At 39.7% G+C, this 16,100-nt stretch overlaps 1 long non-coding RNA gene across 1 annotated transcript in view; it reads right to left on the bottom strand.

Moving 5' to 3' along the window:
- LOC145522838 (uncharacterized) overlaps positions 1-9,391 on the bottom strand; it is a 41,946-nt gene extending 32,555 nt beyond the window's left edge. The window contains exon 1 of the long non-coding RNA XR_014066187.1: positions 9,334-9,391. This is a non-coding gene — a long non-coding RNA (uncharacterized LOC145522838). The remainder of the gene's footprint in view (positions 1-9,333) is intronic.
- Between the last annotated feature and the right edge of the window lie 6,709 nt (positions 9,392-16,100).

Below are 16,100 nucleotides of genomic sequence, written 5' to 3' on the forward strand. Positions count from 1 at the left end.
TCCAGCCGTTGCACAGCCAAGGCAAGAACTGTGAGCTTAGAAGAATATACTAAGCCATGTGCCAGTGAATAACGAGGCCGTGAGGCGGGGGGAGGCAGGAGAGTGAAGAGTTGACACTAGGCAGAAACTGTGTGTGTAAAGGCGTGAGGCATGGAACTGAGGAAAATGCTTTGGAGGGACTACAAATTCAGTTAGTGGATTGTACCATGAATTTCTGGAGAAGTCACATTGACAGATGCAGTTGGACCAGCCCAGTAGAATTTTGGTACATCCTTGTTCCCATGCTTCATGGGAAATAGATGGGGAAACAGTGGAAACAGTGTCAGACTTTATTTTTTTGGGCTCCAAAATCACTGCTGATGGTGATTGCAGCCATGAAATTAAAAGACGCTTACTCCTTGGAAGGAAGGTTATGGCCAACCTAGATAGCATATTTAAAAGCAGAGACATTACTTTGCCAACAAAGGTCCGTCTAGTCAAGGCTATGGTTTTTCCAGTGGTCATGTATGGATGTGAGAGTTGGACGGTGAAGAAAGCTGAGCGCCGAAGAATTGATGCTTTTGAACTGTGGTGTTGGAGAAGACTCTTGAGAGTCCCTTGGACTGCAAGGAGATCCAATCAATCCATCCTAAAGGAGATCAATCCTGGGTATTCATTGGAAGGACTGATGTTGAAGCTGAAACTCCAATACTCTGGCCACCTCATGCGAAGAGTTGACTCATTGGAAAAGACCCTAATGCTGGGAAGGATTGAGGGCAGGAGGAGAAGGGGACGACAGAGGATGAGATGGTTGGATGGCATCACTGACTTGATGGACATGGGTTTGGGTAGACTCCGGGAGTTAGTGATGGACAGGGAGGCCTGGCGTGCTGCGGTTCATGGGGTCGCAAAGAGTCAGACACAACTGAGTGACTGAACTGAACTGAACTGTTCCCATGCTAAGAGGCTTGGCTTTTATCCCTGAGTGTCCACTGGAATATTATAATCTAGTTGCTGGGAGTTACCAAGTTGGATTTGTATATGTAAAGGAGCATTTTGTCAGAACCTTGGAGAATGGACTAGAGAGAAAAGCAGGCAAGAGTGGTGGCAGAGAGAAGAGTTAGTGTTCCAACCCCCCCCCCCCAAAAGATGATGGGGCCATGTTCAGATGAATGGATCAGAAAGATGTATGTAGATAATTAGGAGGTTAAATGGAGAAGCTTTGGAAAATGGCAGCCATGAAAATGTATTTCTCAGATCTCCTGCAGTGTGTAGAGTATAATGGCCCCAGTGTCCATCCCACTAGGTCCACCACTTTATTCATGACAAGGTCGTGCTTCCCATGGGCTGCTCCCAACCAATGAATGAGCTTGGCTGGGCCACCCATGCAGGCCATTCCTATAGAGGGCAAGACTCCTAGTTCACAGTAACATAGCACTAATTAAATGTAGGGAAATTGGAAGAGGCAGATTCTAAAGGATTCTCAGGTCAATAGTAGAAAAAAATAATCAATTCTGGTGACAATTATAAGGACTATGATGAGAGTCTGGGAAACACCAGGTCAGTTTTGTATATGTTGTCTTGCAGGATCCTAGGACACTGAGGGACAGATTTCCCACACTCCCACCTCTGTGCTCAGTTGTGTGTGACTATTTGCAACTTCATGGACTGCTTCCTGCTAGGCTCCAGGCAAAACTACTGGAGTAGGTTGACATTTCCTCCTCCAGGGGATCTTCCTGACCCAGAGATCGAACCCATGTCTCTTGCATCTCCTGCATTAGCAGGTGGATTTCCTTTTTACCACTGGTGCGACCTGGGAAGCCCTGCAGAGAACTGCATATTATGAGTCAAGAATTCAGAAGAGAGGTCAGAGACACAGGTATAGGTTTGAGAGTTATCATGTGTCAGTGGTGGTCTGTGCTGTAGTTATGAATGAGAATAACAAGGATATTGGTTAGTATGAGAAGTATAAAACTGAGAAAAATCATGGAGGATACAATGAGGGATGCTGAAAAATGGCCAGAAAAATGACAAAAACTCATGCACACACATGAAATTCTCTACATAAAGTAATGGAGGAAAAAGTGAATGAAGGTTAGTCAAATACTCCTTAGTAGCAAGTGCATTAGAAAATAAAATGATTCTCCTAGGGTCAAGTGTGTTAAGTGAGCTAAACAGAAGTTATTCATTAGAGTGACTGGAAAATGCCCAGGTGTGAAATGCTTAAGAGGGTGTGGGAAGTAAAGATGCTGGACAAGAGCATTTGAAAACTTAATGTATGAAGGAATGAGAAGAGGTGGGGTAATAGCTGGAGGATAAAGAGAGGTGTTTCTGTTGGGTTTTGGTTTTTTTTTTTAAGATGCAAGACTTAAGAGACTTAAATGGATTGACAGGCAAGCAGCAAGGATCCAGAACTAACACAGAATGAAAGGATAGAGAGAAGTGATCTGGAAATGTTCTAGACAGCGTGGATTAGATTAAAAACACAAGTGGCAAGTTTAGCTTGATCAAGATGGTGCCAGGGTCCTTTTCCTCTGAGTCAGGTAGTAGAAAGACAGATACCTAACTGTCACAGTTCAATGGAGGGGAAGTAAGGCTATTTCCACATGGTAGTTTTTGTTTCTTCTATGAAGGATGATGCTGAGAAAGGGGGTGGTACTGCAAAGGCAAAGGCTCTAGTGCCTTCTATAAAAGAGGTTTTTAAAGGAGGATGTAGTCTGAGAGTGGTATATTGACACTTAGGATTTCAGAGCTCCTCTTGATGACACTGAAGAGGCACACAGTAAAAATGAAGGCACAGAAAGCAGGAAGCTATAATGCATGGCTCGTTCACATGGACATGAAGTCTGTTGAGATTCTGACAGGATTCAGGGTGGAGGAAAATGCAGAGGCATCACCAGTCCTCAGTGACAATAGGGTTGTGATTAAGCGACAAAGATGAGGAAAACAGCGTTTGGGTCAATGGTAAGAATCTGAAAACATAAGTTTTCACAGGAAGAAAGAAAAATAATGATCTATCAACAACAGTGGGTAGCTGGGAGAATACAATCATTTTGTCCCTGTGAGGACACCTGAGGCATTATAGAAAACAGGAAGCTTCCCTTTGAGAGAATTGCAAAATAGTGTGTCCTCTCAGCAGAGGCAGGTTTCAGTTAATAATTATTGTGATTGTGATTAAAATGTTTATTGACACATTATATTCTAGGCACTGCTCTAAGTATTTTTACATTTATTATTTATGTCTAGTGGGCGGAGGGGATGATCTATGAAAAAGAAAAAGCTGAGGATGTAAAGGTGTTTGTTTTTGATGAAATAAGCAAATTAAAAATGGCAAAAAGAAAAGAGTGACAGGGTCAGTGGTGAAAGGACAGAAGAACATGCAGAGCATTGTGATAATTAGAATATTAGTTGTGATGATAGTCTTGGGCATAAACAGAGTCTCTGAATTCTGTTTTCTCACTGATACCTCTGGTGGATTCCCAAAGAGGGTATATACAGATACAAGGATTAAAAAAAAAAAGATTAAAATGACACAATTTATAACTAGTTTAGGTTTCAGCCTTAAGGCTTACATGGAACATTTATAGTCGCTCAGTCTTGTCTGGCTCTTTGGGACTCCATGGACTGTAGTCTGCCAGGCTCCTCTGTCCATAAAATTCTCTAGGCAAGAATACTGGAGTGTGTAGCCATTCCCTTCTCCAGGGGATCTTCCTGACCCATGGATCAAACCCAGGTCTCCTGCATTGGCAGGCAGATTCTTTACCGTCTGAGCCACCAGGTAAGCCCCAGGGTTAGTAAGATATTATGGATACGTGAGCCACAATGATTAATTTTTGACTCTGGTTTAAGATACAGACTAAAAGCAAACCAAAGTCATCTACTTAACTCTCCCTCCCTCAGAGATTACAAACTGGGAGGTTCCTGGACCGAGTTTGGTCATTGTTTTTATCCATAGGTTATTGTTCAGATTTAATTCCCAACATTAGAAGATTTTGCATAATGAAGAAAGGAAAATTAGAAAGAAGGAAGTTCAAATATAGTAACAGCTGGCTATGTTGAGTAGAAGCTAGGGTGGCCAACTCATGCCAGTTGCCCAGGAATTTCCAGTTTTAGTACTGAGAATCCCACATCTTGAAAACTCCCTTAATCTATAAAGCCTGTTGGAAACCCTAGGAGGAGCCACTCTTTTTAGATTGATGCAGTGTGGTTTGGGGTTCACCAGAGTCACTACCAGAGCACAGTAATTATCTGGCTGGTTCCTGTAAGTCTCTGAGTTTTCTAGGTTTTGGCTCATCAAAAGTTTATGAACAGCTGAAATCCTCCCACTTCTTGGCACTATCTCCCAATAGGAGAGTGGCTGACCTACTTAAAGAATCTTAGAGGAGCATAGAAAGAAAAGTAATCTATGTAGATGAATGCTAATAGAAGATCAATGTCCACAGTCTACACCACAACACAGCTTGTCAGTTTCTAACCCATTCATTCATTATGCACTAAGGTCTAAGCTCAATGATGGCTTACCTCAAGTCCTTAGCTTCTTGTGGATAGACCTAGTAGGGAGTAAATCTTGGGTTCCCTATTGTGGTTGGAATCAACCTCCAACAGCAGGACTGGTTGAGTTTAAGGGCAGTGAGAAAGAAAGAAATGAGAAATATAGATGCAATTAATTGGGCCAAGTTTTTCCTTAGAACCCTGGACCTAAAGAATCAGCTTGGACACTGGCAATCAAGGGCCACCCTTGGGTGCCAGGGCTGCCACAGTATGAAGTTCAGTGTGTTGTCCTTGTGAAGCTCTGATTGCATAGTATTCCAAAACCTTCCCAAAGAGACGCCAGTCTTGGTTTATGAGCCACAAGAGAACAAAATGAAATAGTTTGTTAGGGTTCCAGAATTCTCCAGCTTCAGATAGTCTGAGAGATTTATTAAACCTATGACATTTGCATCTGGACTGATAAGTAATTCCTCCACCTCCAATCAGTTCCACTTTTTGAAATATGAATACTGTGCTGTGCTGTCCTAAGTCACTTCAGTCTTGTCCAACTTTTTGCAACCCTATGAACCATAGCCCACCAGGATCCTCTGTCCATGGGATTCTCCAGGCAAGAATATTGGAGTGGGTTACCATGCCCCACTCCAGGGATAAATACTGTATAATGATCTATTATATAGTAACTATAAAATTTCTGTATCAAATAGATGTAAAAATCTGGACTGTTTTTAAATACATTAAAGGCAACTGTATTTCAATTGAACAAGGTTCCCCAATGTTAAGAAATGCGTGGTATTTTAAAGCCACCCTTAGAACTTTCTCATAAATATAATACAAGTATGGATGCTGCCTCTGAAAAATTAATCTTGTCAATTGTATAAGTAATAATTCAGATTAAATAATAATTGCTTTAGGTAAAGTTTAAGAGGCTGAGGGGCATGGTAATGAAATAACAATGCATAAATGCTGGTGTGGCTGGGTAATTGTTATGATACACCCTCCAGCTTCCTTAATTCATTGATCTCAAGAGGGAAGGCTTGACTGTGTTTATTACCCACAGCTCTTCCAGCTGTCAGGGAGGCTTCCTGATCACATACCTGCCACTTTGGCACCAATGCTATGACAGTAGACTTCAGTTTTCTGCCAGGAAAGAAACTGAGATCTCATAGTCTATAGAGGCTTGACTGAGGCTACATGGGCTATTACTCTACTAATGGAACAAATCAGAAAGCGATTCAGAAAAACAATGCAGATAGTAAGATTCATTCCATAAAAAGGAATTTTTCTTACAGCAGATTAGAACCTATTGAGTGGCCGGGTATCTGTCAATATTTGTTGAATTGATATTTACTGAATAAATTATTTGGTCAAGTTGTTCTGTAATCAATAATGGTCTTAATAGTTAAACTAATCTGAAGGGTGAACAAGTAAAAGTTGGCAGAGCTATATTATTGGAACAATAATTTTTCCTGTTTTTTGGCATAACAACAAATCTAATCACTTAAATCTATTATTCCTATAAGTAATCTGAAGCAAATGCTCTTGTCTTTAATATTAATCTGTCAGTTTAATACCTAGAAATAGTTGTGCTCTTTTAATTTTTTGTCATTTTTTACTATGCCAGTATTGCTGATGAGCAAATAAGATTATGTAAAACAACATCAAAATGAAACTAATTAGTAGAATCATTACAGAATGGAGTAGATTAGACTCAAATGAAATCGTTTTAATAGCTTTATTAAAGTATAATTCATATACAAAGAATTATACCAATTTAATGTGCTCAGTTTGATAAGTTTCACATAGGCAAAGACCCCTGACACCACCACTACAATCAAGGTAAAGGACATATCCAACACCTCCCTAAGTTTCCTTGTGTTCCTTTGGCTGTGTGCGTGTGTGTGTGTGTGTGTGTGTGTGTGTGTGTGTGTGTGTGTGTGTGTTAAGAACACTTGACATGAGATCTGCCCTCTTAACAAACACTTGGAAATTAAACAACATGGTTCTCAACAACCCATAGGTCAGAAAAGAAATCTCCAAGGAAACTTAAAAACACGTAGAACTGAATGAAAGCGAGTATGAAACATACCAAAATTCATGGAATGCAGCTAAATCAGAGCTGAGGACATTTACAGCATTAAATCCTTGTATTAGAAAAGAAAAAAATTACCCAGACAAAACAAATATCTAGTCCCTTTGACAGTTATACTCCTAATGATAAATTCATTTGTCTATTTTCCATCAGTCTTCCATTTTACTGTTCCTTTTTTTTCTCCATTTTACTGTTTCTAATAAGTTTTATTTAGAGGCATTACATCACGAGTGGTCATCCTGGTTTAAGTTTCCTGTTGTAGTCATCTTCAATTTTTCTCTGCAATCATCATACTATCTTGAAAATCATTATAGATTTAACTTGAATTAGGAATTTTCCATTTAAATTCTAGATATGAAAAGTTGTTTCTTCTTATTTCAACAAATGCTTTGAAACCCCATAATGAAAAACCTTATTAATTTTCCACGTGTGTTATTCTTGAGTTTTAATAGCTTAACAGTTACCATTATCATGAAAATAATAAATTTTTATTCATTTCAGAGTATGAAAGTGAAAGTGTTGGTCACTCAGTCGTGTCCAATTCTTTGTGACCCCATGGACTGTAGCCCACCAGGCTCCTCTGTCCATGGAATTCTCCAGGCAAGAATACTGGAATGGGTAGCCATTCCCTTCTCCAGGGGATCTTCCCAACCCAGGGACTGACCCTGGGTCTCTCCTGCACTGCAGGCAGATTCTTTATGTCTGAGCCACCAGAGAAGCCCATCTTAGAGTATATAAGTAGCAAGACTATGTTTTTAGATTATAAACTGCAGTTCGGATTAACGGAAACAATAATTCCTTCCAAAGATAAAAAAAAAAAAAACCTATGAATTTTCACAATACATAATCAGCCCATTATCTACAACAGCCTCTGGAGATTTTAAGAGATATTCTAGATAACTAACCATAGCGTATTGAGATATACTCTATAGAGACAGCAGAAGAAAACAGAAAATAATGAGAACATGTCTTTCAATTGTTCTAGCATTTGCAAAATTTCCCCATCATCAAAGAATATTTTCTTTTTAATTCAGTAAGTAAATTGGATATTCAAAGCCATCAGATGAAGGGTATTTAAACATGACATCTTCATATAACTTAATAAAAAGTAGATTTTCTCCCTAAATAATTCAGAAAATTGCCTTGTCTTCCTACTGTGAAACTTTTCTTACAATGTTCTCTTATCTTTTTTAAAAATGAATTTTCCACATCTGAATTCTATTTACTCAGCTAGAAGGGTTGATTGTTAGAAATAGACCTTCTTCTGGAATTTGTTTTTTCAAAAGCAGTCATGGGCCTCCCTGGTGGTCCAGTAGTTGAGAGTCTGCCTGACAATGCAGGGGACATGAGTTGGATCCCTGCTCCAGGAAGATGCCACATGCTATAGAGCAACTAAGCCCATGCACCACAACTATCAAGCCTGTGCTCTAGAGCCCAGGAGCCACAACTGCTGAGCCCAAGTGTTGCAACTACTGAAGCCTATGTGTTACAGCTACTGAAGCCCACAGGCCCTAGACTCCCTGCTCTGCAAGAAGAGAAGCCACTGCAATGAGATGACCACACACCGCAACAAAGAGTAGCCCACACTCTCTGCAACTAGAGAAAGCCCATGTGTAGCAATGAAGACTCAGCATTGCCAAAAAATATATATATATAAATAAATCTTTAAAAAATTTTTTAAGATAATTTTGTGTTTAAAAAAAAAACCAGTCATATCTTCTGACAAAGAATTGGAGGATTGGGGAAGGTTGATGACATATCAGTGAAACTAAAAAGGCTTAAGGATTGTAACACATTATTTGAAAGAATCAGTCAGTACTAAACAGCAACTAAAATAGAACCCAATACTGTAAATTCAAATAGGTGTTAATAAAATCCATCATAACAAATAAAATACAAAAAATAATTTTCTGTATAATCCAGAGATTTTAGGACCCAGCTGGCAAACATTTTAAGAAATATTTAATTAGATAATATTTCAGTGTAAGTCACAAACATTTACTACAGATCAAGCACTATGCTAAAAACTTTACATGTTTTATAACATTTCATTCTCACAGTGACCCTGTAGTGTAGGGTCTATTAGGGAAGAGGAAACTAATACTCCAAGAGTTTATGTAACATGCTCAGTATCACATTACTAGTAAAATATTTGGTCAAATCCAGGCAGGCCTTTTCCAGTATTTAAGTTGGTTTCTTCTCTTGTAGAGCTAATACTCTTGACCTATAAAATAATCTATAGTTTTATTGAGTGCTCATCAGCTCTTTACTATGTTATTATGTCTCGCTCTAAAGGATAATAATTAAGGGGTTACAGGAGACTTTTTCAAGGATGGATTAAAGAGACTTGTTTCAATTTGAAGAAGACAAAAATGGTAATAGAACTAGAAATCAATAAAACATTATTACCAGAATGTTGTACTACTCCCAACAAGAATTTTTAAAAGTAGAGTTAACCTGCAGATTGTGGTTTATTTTTACAGTGAGAGAAGGAAAATTTTAAGTATCAAATTTTTATTCACCTTAGTCTTGGAAAGTGACGTATAGTTTATGTACCTCATTGAGACAGGACCCAACTCCCCTGACTCCTGTCCAGGGCTGCCTACATTTTACCACACTACCATTTAGAGTCATATTACAAGATTTCTTAAGATCCTTACCTTATGCTCAAATTGTACAAACTTTGATTTGCATAAACATGCAGGGATACAGTCTCTACCAGCTTTAATAAAGAGGAAGGAAATAATTTCTCTCTCATACACACACATACTCACATAGCTGCTGAGAGTATGGCATCAGGCTGCTTTGCTATTCCTGTCATCTAGAAATAGCAGAGGGACCTTGGGTGCCCCTGACAGTTCTCTAAGAGGCATGCCCAAGAGCTGAACTCGGCTGCCACACACAGTGATTCAGCAATTTACTAGCAGAATATATGACAGAGAGAAGAAGGAGGATTTTTTCATCCTGGATTTAGGTAGGCAACATTTCTCATTGTGGACAAATAAAGAAATATCTAGAGTTGTTAATGTGCTCTTTATTTCAAAGCTGCTAATGTGTATAACTGGTTAATTTCAGACAAGAAAAAAAAGAAAAAAACCTCATATGCTTTAACTGAACATTTAGAATGTGGAAGCTGATTTTTATAAGCTCATACCAAAAAGAAAAGAAAATTGAAGTTAAATTAAGTGGTGATTTCAGAAATGTACTTATATTATATGGCTAAAGATATGAGAGATTTTTTTCTTAGTTATGAGATGTGTGTTCTCTTTATTTCTAACAGACATCTGGTAACTTTGTTGATCCTGTTTTACAGAAGAGGAAGAGGAAGCAACAAAACATTAAAGGAATACTCCTTAAGTGATGTGACAGGAGGTGCCGCATGTATAGCACGGCTTCCTGAAATCAGACTGTGCCTCTCCAGACAATACCCATTTTATTAAAATGAAATATCAACTCTTCCTCAAACTGTCAAGTTAAAAAAAGCAAACTTTAATGTGAACTCTATCAATCTTTCTATTAAATGATTCATTGTCGATGTGAAATGGCTCCATGAAGGAATGAAAGGTAATGGCCTTTGAAAAACAACTTTTTTTTCCAAGAAAACATTGGCCTTCGAGAAGACAACTGTTTGTGACAGCTTGGGTGTGTGGCTTGCTTAAGAGAGAAAAAAAAAGCACAGCTCTCCAAGAGGAAAATGGAAATCAGTAGTGGAGAGAGGAAAAGAAAGACTTTCAAAGCTTGTCTCTAAATTCCTTTTTGAGATTCACATGAGTACATTAGCTCTAGAACAATGTTTCCAGAAACACAATCTATCAATAATGACATTTATAGGTCAATTACTATTACCTGGGGAATTTGGTCTACTCTTATTTTACACCATATCTGCCAAAAAAAAAAAAAATCATATATGGCATGTTTTGACTTGGCTCTAAGCTTTCTAAAAGCTTTTCTTTCTTCTTCAGCTGAAACTCTGAAACCTACCTGCTACCCTTCTGGCCCAAAGCCAGTTCATCACTAAATCTACATTGTGCTCTACTTCTCTGTATTCCAGCCAGCCTCCTATTTCAGATTTTGGCACAAATGACAAAGTGCTGATAGAGAAGCCACAAAATGTTAAGATGAGGTCATTGGGAAGAGGCAGGGAGAGGAAGGTATGGGATTTCTTGGTTAAAGCCTGAGAAAGGCCAAATAAGCAAGAATACTCCATTGCTGAAGAACCAGCAGACAGATTCCCTTGGATCCACTGTGATGATGAGCCACTGTCTTCACAGGTGCTGAGACAACTTGATCAATGGATTTAGAAGGACCCCTTTTCTGTCTCCTGGGAGAAAGGCAGTTAGGGAATCTTTTTGATTATTCATTCATAGGCTGCCCTAATATTAAAGAACCCGCCTGCCAACGCAGGAGACATAAGAGCTGCGGGTTTGACCCTGGGTCAGGAAGATCCCCTGGTGAAGGGTATGACAACCCATTCCAGTATTCTTGCCTAGAGAATCCCATGGAAGAGAAGCCTGGGAGCTACAGTCCACAGGGTAGCAAAGAGTTGGACATGACTGAAACAACTTAGCACACATTTATTTCTTTATCCAGCCATCCCTTTACTAACTAATTCAACCAGTGATTTAAAATCAACTTTATTTTGAATAGTATACAACAATGCTTTTAAAAATTTAATGGAAGTGCAAATTACTTGGGAATCTTGTTAAAATATAGTCTTGGATTCAGGAATCTGGAGTGTGCTCAAAGTTCTGCATTTCTCCTCAGCTCCCAGGTGATACCTACATTGTTCCTCCAAGGGTAGGAAAGAAAGAAAGTTGACTCTTGAACAGCAAAGGGGTTGCCGGTGTCAACCCTCTGCACAGTCAAAACTCTGTGTGTATAAGTTATTCTCGGCCCTTTGCTCATGAGGTTCCTCTACATCTGTGATTCTGTGGATTTAACCAACCACAAGTTGTATAGTATGGTAGTACTTACTATTGAAAAAATCTCATAGAAGTGGACCCAGTTCAAACCTGCTTTGTTTAAGGGTCAAAATGTACATTCATTTTACTTTCCATTCCCCTACACCAGTGGTTTTCAAAGTTGTGAAAAAATGCAAATTCTTAGGCCCAAGAATCCAAATCTGAGTTTGGATTCAGCAAGCTTTCAGTTTTCGAGCCCCAAGGTGATTCTGTTGTATGCTCAAGTTTCGGAACCATTGTTCTTAAAACTGGCCTGTGTATTAGAATCACTTGAGGAGCTTTCAGGTTGAATTGTTTCCCACAAAAAAAGAGAGACTGAGGTCCTAGCCCAAGATACCCCTCACTATGACCTTATTTGGAGATAGTCTTTGCAGATGGAATCAAGTTAAGATGAGGTCAGACTTGATATGTGTGGGTCCCAAATCCCATGGGGGCTTCCCAGGTGGCTCAGTGGTAAAGAATTCGCTTGCCAATGTAGGAGACTTAGACACAGGTTCCATTCCTGGGTCATGAAGATCCCCTGGAGGAGGAAAAAGCAACCCACTCCAGTATTCTTGCCTGGAGAATCCCAAGGACAGAGGAGCCTGGCGGGCTACAGTCCATGGGGTCGCAGAGTCGGACACGACTGAGCACACACACATTCACACACAAACAAATCCTATGACCAGTCTGTATGAGAAGAGTGGGATTTGGAGACATGGACACAGGAGAGAAGGCTATGCAAGGGAAGAGGCAGAAATTAGAGAGATGAAGCTAACAGCCAGGAAATGTCAATAATAACCTGCAACCGGCAGAGGTTAGGAGAGAAGCATGCAACAGATTCTCTCCCAGAGCCCTCAGAGGAAGCATGGCCCTGCCAGCCCCTTGATTGCATATTTCTAACCTCCAGGACACTGAGAGAAGGAATATCTGTCATCTTAAGTCACCAAATTTATAGTACTCTGTTATGGCAGCCACAGGAAAGGAATTACAGAGCTTTAGAAAACAAACAAAAATATATTCCCTTATCAGAGTCTTACCAGGTGGCACTAGTGGTAAAGAATCTTCCTGTGAATACAGGAGATAGAGACGTAAGAGATGTAGGTTCAATCCCTGGGCCAGGAAGATCTCCTGGAGGAGGAAATGACAACCCCCTCCAGTATTCTTGCCTGGGAAATCCCATGGCCAGAGGAGCCTGGTGGGCTACAGTCCATGGGGTCACAAAGAGTTGGATACAACTGAGCTCACACACTGACAATGATGAGTTCCTTACCAATTAAATCAGTCTCTGGGGATGGGGCCTCTGAATGAAGGCTCTTAAAATCTTCGTCAAGGGATTCCAACATTGTTTATACTTAATCTCACAATAGATAAAAAAAATACTACAAGCAGTGGAATATCAGTATAAGGTTATGTATAAGTTTTTTAAGTATCAAAATCAGTTATATAGCTAGGAAGTAAACTAAGGACAGTATTTCTCAGAATTTGGTTAGGGAAACCCTTAGAATCACCTACAGTCTGAATCAAGTGGGTTCTGGGTCTCATCTCAAACCTAAGGACTAGATTCTCCCGAGGCAGGGCCTGAGAACAGGCTTCCCTGGTGGCTTGGATGTAAAAAAAAAAAAAAAAAATCTGCCTGCAATGCAGGAGACCCAGGTTTGATCCCTGGGTCAGGCAGATCCCCTGGAAAAAGGAATGGCTACCCACTCCAGTATTCTTGCCTGGAGAATCCCATGGACAGAGGAGCCTGGAAGTCCATGGGGTCACAAAGAGTCAGACACGACTGAAGTGACCAAGTACACAGGACCTGAGTAGCATAAGTTCTCAAGCTTCCTTGAGGTGATCTCTATGCACACTGAAGTTTGAAAGCCATTTCTGTAGAGGTGATTGAGCTGGCTTGAGTCACTGGGGACAACCTCCCTAAAGACGAAGAAATTGGAGGAACCTAGGAAGGGAGCATGAGTGAATACTGTCATCAGAAGGAACTGTTGATAAACTTAACCCCTGGAGCAAAGAAGGGCCATTTCTAGAACCTGATGGATATCAGGTATGGCTGGTGAGGGAATAGAGAACTTGGAATGCAAGGTGATAAAATATAGTTGAAGGAACACCATCAGTGTCTCCTGGTAGCTGAGTTGAAATGCAGAACCATGGGATCACTGCAGTCTTACTGAATCAGACACTGCGTTTTAACAAGATCTCCAGATAATACGAATGTGCATTTTATGTTGAGAAGCACTGTCCTGGTGGCAGTAAGAAATCCATCAGAAGTTTATGAGCCAGGAAGTGATATGTTAAAATTATGCATGAGTAGTCTTAGCTTAGTGGGGATGTTTAGGGTAAACTGGGAAGCTTGCAGAGCTTTCCCATAAAAACTTTTGTAATGATGGAAATGTCCTGCATCTGCACTGTTCAATACATTAGGCACATGTGGCTACTGAGCACTTGAAATGTGGCTGCTGCGACAGAGAAGCTGAACTTTTTATTTTTTATGATTTTAATTAATTTACATTTAAACTGCCACACGTACAGCAATTACATTAGATAATACAAGCTTGGAGGCTAAGACTAGTTAGGAGCAATCAGCAGCCAGAGGATGCTTTGGTTGCACCTGTGGGTATGACACTGTCATACATCATGTTAGTTCTCACACCATTTTCATATGCGCTCAGGGGAAAAAAAAACCAGGCAATCCAATTTTCTGTTGAATAAAGAAATTTGTTAATGATTGTTTAATTGTGCCTACATTCCACTTTCAACTATAAAGGATCTAATTATCCCTTCTAACGCTTATGCCCATTGCTTGCTTTTCTTTCCTTTCCATTTTGCTATTGATGTTCCTTGGCCTGTCACTATCACTTGCCAGAGTATCAACAAAGACCAAGTTTTGTCACAAGGGATCTAACTGGTAAAGGAAAAAAGATATTATTTGTCTATCTGAACTTTTTGTTTGGGTTTATACAGTCAATTACAGATGTCTCTTGCTCCCAAAATTCATTATTTTTTCCTTTTACAAGTAATCTGTTTACACAAGTGACAGGTAAGATGGGAGTGATATGCCCTTGATTATAATTAGTAGGGTTTGTTTAGCTTCCCAATACTGGATGGAGAGATGGAAGAACATGGTTGTGAGCCTCAGCAGGCTGTAACTTTTGCTCTGGCTTATTTAGCCCAGCCTATTGTTCCCCTTTCTTATTTCATAACCCTTCCTTGACTACTCCATGCTCAGGAAGCCACAACCCATCTGAGTTACTCTGAAGCTACATCTGTACTTTTAAAAAAAAATTAATTTATTTATTTTAATTGGAGGCTAACTACTTTACAATATTGTGGTGGCTTTTGGCATACACTGACATGAATCAGCCATGGGTGTACATGTGTTCCCCATCCTGAACCCCCTTCCCACTTCCCTCCCCATCCCATCCCTCAGGATCATCCCAGCGCACTGGCCCTGAGCACCTTGTCTCATGCATTGAACCTGGACTGACGATCTATTTCACATATGGTAATATACATGTTTCAATGCTATTCTCTCAAATCATCCCACCCTTGCCTTCTCCCACAGAGTTCAAAAGTCTATTCCTTACATCTGTGTCTCTTTTGCTGTCTTGCATATAGGGTCATCATTACCATCTTTCTAAATTCCATATATATGCGTTAATGTACTGTATTGGTGTTTTTCTTTCCGACTTACTTCACTCTGTATAATAGGCTCCAGTTTCATCCACCTCATTCAAACGGATTCAAATGTGTTCTTTTTAATGGCTGAGTAATATTCCATTGTGTATATATACCACAGCTTTCTTATCCATTCATCTGCCGATGGACATCTAGGTTGCTTCAATGTTCTAGCTATTGTAAACAGTGCTGCGATGAATATTGGAGGACACGTGTCTCTTTCAATTCTGGTTTCCTCGGTGTATATGCCCAGCAGTAGGATTGCTGGGTCATATGGCAGTTCTAGTTCCAGTTTTTTAAGGAATCTCCACACTGTTCTCCATAGTGGCTGTACTAGTTTGCATTCCCACCAATAATGTGAGAGGGTTCCCTTTTCTCTGCACCCTCTCCAACATTTATTATTTGTAGACTTTTTGATAGCAGCCATTCTGACTGGTGTGTGAGATGGTACTTCATTGTGGTTTTGATTTGCATTTCTCTGATAATGAGTGATGTTGAGCATCTTTTCGTGTGTTTGTCAGTCATCTGTATGTCTTCTTTGGAGAAATGTCTGTTTAGTTTTTTCACCCATTTTTGATTGGGTTGTTTCCTTTTTTTGGAATTGAGCTGTAGGAGCTGCTTGTATATTTTTGAGATTAATTCTTTGTCTGTTGCTTCATTTGCTATTATTTTCTCCCATTCTGAAGGCTGTCTTTTCACCTTGTTTACAGTTTCCTTTGTTGTGCAAAAGCTTTTAAGTTTAATTAGGTTCCACTTGTTTATTTTTGCTTTTATTTCCATTACTCTGGGAGGTGGGTCATAGAGGATCTTGCTGTGGTTTATGTCAGAGAGTGTTTTGCCTATGTTTTCCTCTAGGAGTTTTATAATTTCTGGTCTTACGTTTAGATCTTTAATCCATTTTGAGTTTATTTTTGTGTATAGTG

Source organism: Giraffa tippelskirchi, chromosome 2 (genome assembly GCF_054371585.1).
Source record: "Giraffa tippelskirchi isolate mGirTip1 chromosome 2, T2T-mGirTip1v1.2.pri, whole genome shotgun sequence".
NCBI classification, from domain to species: Eukaryota; Metazoa; Chordata; class Mammalia; order Artiodactyla; family Giraffidae; genus Giraffa; species Giraffa tippelskirchi.